Source organism: Garra rufa, chromosome 2 (genome assembly GCF_049309525.1).
Source record: "Garra rufa chromosome 2, GarRuf1.0, whole genome shotgun sequence".
In the NCBI taxonomy this organism is placed as follows: Eukaryota; Metazoa; Chordata; class Actinopteri; order Cypriniformes; family Cyprinidae; genus Garra; species Garra rufa.
The window spans coordinates 21,993,909-22,002,290 of record NC_133362.1 but is presented as its reverse complement, the minus strand read 5'-3'; positions in this window follow the sequence as shown (position 1 = coordinate 22,002,290).

The window sequence follows — 8,382 nt, the reverse complement described above, 5'->3', positions numbered from 1 at the left end:
TGCTGCTTATAAACCACTGAGTGACATCTATACTTGAAATGACAAGATCTTTGATCACTTTTAATGTCTTTTAAATGGTGTGCTGAGTTGTGAAGAACTAGAAACAGCGAATGATGGCGAAGGACGGCAAAAGAAACACACATCGGCATAGCCCTCCGGGAGATAAAGCAAGTGAATGTTGTCAAGGATGCTTGATTGTTTAAAAAAGAAGAAAAAACATGGCATTAACCATTCAGTGATGAGCTGAACCCTCAGGATTTGGATCACTGACTGACAAGACGCAAAGCAGTAGTGGTGTTAAAAGCTTGTCTCGTTCTCCGAGCTGTAAAACGATCAGATCCTGACAGATCCGCTCTGAGTCAAAGACAGGAGAATGTTAACATCTTTCAGTCTCTAAGCATTCCTTTCCCCCTTTAAATGTGGTTTAATGGCTGACCCCGCTGACTGCTTCGGCTGCCAGAGTTTACGGAGGAAATTGAAGCCTTGCTGTGGTTCACAAACAGAGGCTTCTCTCTGTGACACCAACAGTTAAGGATCTCCTTTTTCAAGCCGTGGTAGAGTCCAAACACCTCTCCAGTTGCCTGGCAAACTCACTCAGCCAGCCAATACTGCAAACCACAACATCTTGGAAATGTTGAACATTCGTTTTGGATGTTCGTCATTGTGTCTGTTAAGTCGAATGAGTTTTACATTATTGCTCATTCTTTATCTTCTCTTGCCAGCAGTTTAAAAATACATTTTGAAAAGCATCTGGCAGGTGACTAAAGAAAAATAGCATATTTAGTGGTTTTCTGTGCAACATGTTTATCTATCTAAATAGCATCTATCTTAAAGCTTCTTATTGAATTGAGAGATCAAGCATATTAAATAACTTGCATATTTAAAATGCAAGCATACAAACAAAAAGAAAACAAACAATCCAGATTTTCATCTTGTTTTACAGTAAATATATAAATATTTTTAAAGATTATTAATTATACATGTTAAATATGTTTCTTATGTTTACAATGTTTATATACACTGTCGTTTGGTTAAAAATACAGCAAAGAAACAGTAATATTGTGAAATATTATTGCAATTTAAAATAGTGGATTTTTAGTTTAATGAAGTGATGGCAAAGCTGAATTTTCAGAATCATTACTCCATTCTCCAGTCTTTTTTACAGGATTCTTTGATGAATAAAATGTAAAAAAAAAAAAAAAGGCTTTTATTTTAAATATAAATTTTTGCTGAACAATATACACTACCATTCAAAGTTTGGGGTGAGTACTTTTTTTCTTTCTTTTTTTGAAATAAATGTATACTTTTATTCAGCAAGGATGTGTTAAATTGATAAAAAGTGATAGCAAAGACTTGTCAAAAAGTATCACAGGCCCAAACTAATATTAAGTACGCCAACTGTTTCCAGCATTAATAATAAATCAGCATATTTACATTACATTTACATTTATTCATTTTGCAGACGCTTTTATCCAAAGCGACTTACAATTGGGAATACAAAAATAGCATATTAGAATGATTTTTGAAGAATCATGCACTGAAGACTGTAGTAATGATTCTGAAAATCCAGCTTTGCCTCACAGAAATAAATAATATTTTAAAGTATATTAAAATAGAAAACCACTATTTTAAATTGCAATAATATTTCACAATATTTGTTTTTTGCCTTGATGAGCAGAAAAGACTACTGTAAAAAAACAATAAAAACTTTTGAAATGCAGTGTATATAAACATTTTAACATAATATATATATATATATATATATATATATATATATATATATATATATATATATATATATATGAATTAATAATACATTTTTTTAGTGCATGTAAAATTTGTGCTTTTTTTTTTCGTTTTTGTGCTTTTGTCTCTTTCTTCAATATACGCAAGTTATTTAATATGCTTGACCTCTCAACTCAATAAGAATCTTTAAGAGAGATAAGATGCTGCAAGATTTAAACTGCAATAATATTTCATAATATTACTTTAAGTAAATAAATGGAATTCAGATTTCAGAGAATATATCCAGATTTAAGTAAAAAAAAAAATTGCGAGGTGCATGTTTTAAACAAACAATAATAAATAAACAGGTATTTTGACAGCTTTGCTTTTGTTCTTTTTGAGTGAAAGAGAACACACATCAACAGCAGTTGTTTCTGAAGAGGTGAAATGTTCCTCCATAATTTTACCACACTTAAATGTACATTGGTTTTCATTTACATTGCCTACTTGTATAAACACTTATAACATATTCCATCATACTCCTGCCAGCTGCACAAATATGAATTGTTGGACCTTAAGGGAATATGAATTTCATTTCATGCGGAGTCATAGCATCAGCCACGGGTCAGAGGTCTTAACCCAGCCAAACGACCGCTTTCAAGTCTCTAAATGGCAAGAAGTGCTTTCTCAACAACTTCTGGTAAATTTTGGTTCTCGGGCGCAATGCATGGAAAAGGAATGTTTTTCTTGGATTTGAATAAGTAAGTTATAAATCACTCAAAGAGTTACACTACAGTTGTTTTAAGGTTAAGTGATAACAGTAAAGTTTATTCAGAGCGTTGTCTCAGCGGTTGTTTATAGAACTGTTTGTGAAACTCTAACTCTCGCCAGCATCAACAGAGAAATAAACCACTATATGAACTGCTCATAAAACTGAGTTACTCGTGGAGTTCATTTTAGTAAAGCATCTTTAATCACAATTGACAACATGACATGTTTTAAAAATGTGTGAGATTTAGAACACCGTATGATAAAATCTAAGGTTAAAACCACAGGAAACATCAGCCAAGGATTCTTTAAGTGTATACCACATAGATGCAAAAAATTTGCTATATTGAGAATCAAGTATTTGCTTTTTATGCGTTAAACAGATCCTAAATTAGACAATGAACTCGCTTAAGGTCTCCAGTGATGAAAACCACCTCTTTCCTGTACTGGTTTAACAATCTCTGCTCTCAGCGCTTGTCTCTTTAAAGCCTTGTCATCAATAGCTGTGTTTATGAAGGCGTACGAAAAACCGCTCTTTTACCAAAGTACTTGTCTGTTGCCTGTCACCAGGTGGCAAGTTTATCTGAGATGCATCTGGAGATAGAGCTCAGGCTTTCACTGTGCCCCGAGCACATGTCATTCTGCAGCCTCTGGCTCACAGCTTGGTCGTGAGCGCGAGAAAATGGCTGTTGGGTTAGTGAGCTTTCACAGGCCTGAACAGCAGGGAGGCATGCAGACACACAGACACTCAGCTGCTGCCTCATAAAGACCCAAATAACATGTGCTGTTAAAATTACACTCATAATAAAAGATAATTATGAATGCAAAAAAAAACAAAAACGTTTCCAAAAGCATGCCAGCTCTAAAATGGTAAACAACAGTCTGCTTCATTCGCAAAGACTAAGATACGTCAATAGTGTTGTTGGGAAATTTGCTGTTTAAACTCAACAAGAACAGCTTTAACACAGATGATTGCACAGACTGATGACAATAACTTAGTAGAAGCAGTACTGTTAGATTTTAGCTTGGCTTTTCATGTATTGGATAATAAATTATTCCTGGAGAAATTGAAAAGTTATAAAGGAAAGGAAAGGAAAGGAAAGGAGGTGAAGTGAGGCCAAGTATGGTGACCCATACTAGGAATTTTTTGCTCTGCATTTAATCCATCCAAGTGCACACACACAGTAGTGAACACACACACACACCTTGCTCAAGGGACTCACCTCAGTCGTGGTATTGAGGGTGGAGAGAGTGCTGTACATTCACTCCCCCCACCTACAATCCCTGCCAGACCTGAGACTCGAACCTGCAACCTTTGGGTTACAAGTCCGACTCGCTAACCATTAGGCCACGGCTGCCCCCAAAATAGCTTAATGCTAGCGCTAGCCTGTTACATTGCAGTACAAAAGATTTCACTTACCACATAAACAGAGAGACGACTGCGCTGATGATGGTGAATGATGGAGAAATAACTGCGCTGATGATGGCGAATGATTTACAGATCTTGAGTATCACTGACAAGCAGCTGAACTTGTGTAGTAAGTAAGCACTCCCTCTGCATTATAACTTTACACAGAGCACAGTAATGTAATGAGTAAAATGTCGGCGATTCAAAACGGCAGATTCAGAAACCACATATTAAAAGCGGCTAGAGCTCCTAATTAAATATATATTTTTATCCATGTGCCAGCTATAGAGATGAGCAGCTCTTAAGCTCGCATTAAGCTCGATATGGCGTAGCTTGTCAGAGATTTACGTCTCTGAGTATCAATTGCCGCTCCAGCGGAACCTGAGCGGAACGCACGTGATGGAGATTTACTACTAATCAAAGCACCGGCTTCATTGACTAAACGCGCCTCACAATATCGTTCGATATATTGCACAGCCCTACCACTGTCACGTATCTGGTCTACCCTGTCATCATGAACTCTTGCACCACACTTCATGGACTTCATTCCCCACAAGCCACTGCACTAATCACTGCATTCACCTGCTCTCACTTGACTGATTACCGCTCACAGCTGCACCTCATCACACTGACTGCATTTAAGCCACTCACACACACAGCCACCTTGCGAAGTCTTATCGTTCCTCATGGTCGTAATTCCGAGCGTTTTCCTTGTGTTGGATTCTCTGTGTATGACTCTGGACTGTGTACCCCGTTGACGATTCCTGCTGCCTGCCATTGCGACCATTGCCTGTCTATTGAACTGTTTCCCGGATTACCTACGTTGTTCCTATTTTCCGGTGATTATTCATGCCTGTTGACTATTCTCAATAAATGCTGCAAATGGAACCGCACGTCTCTGACCCTCCTTGTGACAGAAGACTTCGCCGCTACAAGGATCCAGCAGTGAGTATGGTGTCATCCGGTTCCAGCACGAACCCCATGGTACAGATCATGCTGCTCAAGCAGGGTGAGCGGACAATCGAGGATTTTGTTATGGACTTCATTGAATTGGCAAATCTGTCGGCGATGGATGAGACGTGCCTCATGATTTTTTTTCGTGGAGGACTCTCAGAGCCATTGGCTTCCCACATGCCAAATTTTGAACCTGACTGGACTCTGCATTACTACATGGATCTGGCTCTTTTGTTGTGTGGCTCTCCGTTTACAGTGGGTGAGGTAGAGCCACAGCACAAATGGCTGCCACGCCAGAGTCTGCAAGCAAGATGGCTGCCACGCCAGAGTCTGCAAGCAAAATGGCTGCCATGCCAGAGTCTGCAAGCAAGATGGCTGCCAACCCAGAGCCTGTTCACAAGATGGATGCCCTTCTAGAGTCTTTTCACAAGATGACCTCCCTTCTAGAGTCTGTTCGCAAGATGGCCGCCCTTCCAGAGCCTGTTTGCAAGATGGCCGCCTTCCCAGAGCCTCTGCTGGTTCAGCCCAGCCTTCCAGAGCCTCCGCTGGTTCAGCCCAGCCTTCCAGAGCCTCCGCTGGTTCAGCCCAGCCTTCCAGAGCCTCCGCTGGTTCAGCCCAGCCTTCCAGAGCCTCCGCTGGTTCAGCCGGCCTTCCAGAGCCTCCGCTGGTTCCGCCCGGCCTTCCAGAGCCTCCGCTGGTTCCGCCCGGCCTTCCAGAGTCTCCGCTGGTCCCGCCCGGCCTTCCAGAGTCTCCGCTGGTTCAGCCCAGCCTTCCAGATCCTCCGCTGGTCCCGCCCGGCCTTCCAGAGTCTCCGCTGGTTCCGCCCGGCCTTCTAGAGCCTCCGCTGGTTCCGCCCAGCCTTCTAGAGCCTCCGCTGGTTCCGCCCAGCCTTCCAGACCCTCCGCTGGTTCAGCCCAGTCTTCCAGAGCCTCCGCTGGTTCCATCCAGTCGTCCTGAGATTCCTGTCTGCCCGGTTCTGGTCACGGAGGCCATGCATGGACTCCCACCCACCCTCCCTGCTGCTCCAGTGCCGCCACCTCTGTCTCCTGACAGTCCCTCTGCTCACCCACATCCCACCTTCGGTGCAGAGGACTTGCCGTGGGACTGCCAGTCTCCATCGGTGTCCAGACTGAAGGATCCCTCACCATCACCTCCAGTCTCAGAGTCCTGGACTCCACCTCGGCCCTCCGACCCTGCGGCTCCACCCCGGCTCTGTGCTCCCTCGTCTCCGTTGTCGGCCGTCGGCCCACCAGCTCCTCCGGGCTCCATTGTCTCTCCGGCTCCGCCCCGGTCAGTCGTCGCCCCACCTTCGCCTCTGGACTCTACTCCTCCGGCTGCGCCTCGTCACTCCGTCCTGCCGGCTCTGTGGACCTCCTCCCTCCCGTGGGCACAGCCTCGATCCTCTGTCACTCCGGCTCCGCTGCGTACCTCCGGACCTCCATCTCCGCCGGGGGCGCCAGAGCCTTGGGTTCCGCCTTGGTCCTCCGGATCCTCTGTGTCGCCCAAGACCATCGACTCTCCAGTTTCGCCTCGGGCTCCACCGGCTCCAACTCCGTCGGTCGGCCCCAGGCAGGAGCCAACCCTTCCTCCACCATGGCTTCTCCCTCCGTCGGCTCTGCCTCAGTTCGTGGTTCCAGTACCCCTACATGGACCTGGCCCTCTATCCCTCCCCCTGTTCCGCCTCCGCTCCACCACCCTCCAGGTTGTATTAGGTGGTTAGAGCGTCTGGAAGCCGCTCCTTGGGGAGGGGCTCTGTCACGTATCTGGTCTACCCTGTCATCATGAACTCTTGCACCACACTTCATGGACTTCATTCCCCACAAGCCACTGCACTAATCACTGCATTCACCTGCTCTCACTTGACTGATTACCGCTCACAGCTGCACCTCATCACACTGACTGCATTTAAGCCACTCACACACACAGCCACCTTGCGAAGTCTTATCGTTCCATATGGTCGTAATTCCGAGCGTTTTCCCTTGTGTTGGATTCTCTGTGTATGACTCTGGACTGTGTACCCCGTTGACGATTCCTGCTGCCTGCCATTGCGACCATTGCCTGTCTATTGAACTGTTTCCCGGATTACCTACGTTGTTCCTGTTTTCCGGTGATTATTCATGCCTGTTGACTATTCTCAATAAATGCTGCAAATGGACCCGCACGTCTCTGACCCTCCTTGTGACAACCACACACATATATATAGATATAGATATAGAGATATAGATATAGATATATATACATACACACACACACACACACACACACACACATATATATATATGCATGTATATTTGTATAAAATATTTATAAGTGTATACTGGTGTAGATAGAAGATACATTTATTCCCCTTGAAATAAATAATTTTACTTTTTACTAAGATTTATGTTTGAAAACAAGAAAACATTTAGCCTATTATATTAACATATATTATCTTTTTTTCAAACATGTATACTTGTATGTTTCGAATACAACTGTAGGTAACACTTTAGTATAGGAAACTTATTAGCATGCCTATTCATAACAAATTGGCTATTTATTAGTACTTATAAAGCACATATTCTGCATGACAATATTCTATATCCCTAATCCTACCCAATGCCTAAACTTAACTACCTTACTAACTACAAATAAGCAGTAAATTAGAAGTTTATTAAAACAAAAGTCATAATGGTTTGTTAATAGTGAGAATTGGACCTTAAAATAAAGTGTGACCCAAACTGACATTTAAAACAATGTACTAACATTAGCACTAATATATAATATATGTTAGATAATTACTATTAGATATTTAACCCACTCTTTGTCTTTATAAGCAGATGGTTTTTATATGAGGTTGCTCAATAAAAAGCACTTCCCATCATCACTCTGTGTTTATATTACAGATTACTGGCCAGTAAAAAATGTTGAGGCTAGACTTACTGAAATGACACATCCAGTCACTGTTTTTACTATATGTCCTGTTGGATCTCAAAGTCGGATTCGTAATCTAACTCACATAAACATTATGATTAGTCAAACTTAAGCTTTGCATAACAAAAAAAGGAAGTATTTCTAATTCAGAGCGAGACCTTTGTTTAATTCATCCCCATTGTGTCTTTGAATGCTGCGTATTAGAGTATTTTCTGGGGCTGTGATCCTACGCAAACACGTTTTTGCATAATGTTTATTATGTGTTAATGGGATTCAAGTCAGCGCAGCTGAAAACCAGGCCTGCTTTTCAAAGGCAGACCTGCAACTGAAAACAGCAGATTATTTCAGAAGTACTTGACCATTATAATGTGCTTGAATAGAAATGAATCAGAGGTAAATTGAATCTAAAGATCTGTGTGAAATAAAAGCAGGGGGGTGAAAGAAATGCCAAAAGGGAGAAAAGGAGACGGCTTATTTTACATTCACCCGAAGCGCCCCAAAAACGCACATCCAGCCTACTGCTACAATGGACGCTTTTGTGACGCAAGTCAGGGGTTAACAGAATTCTGTCAGCATCCGGAGACGACCCCTCTCGATGCACTGGAGTGCTTTCCCTG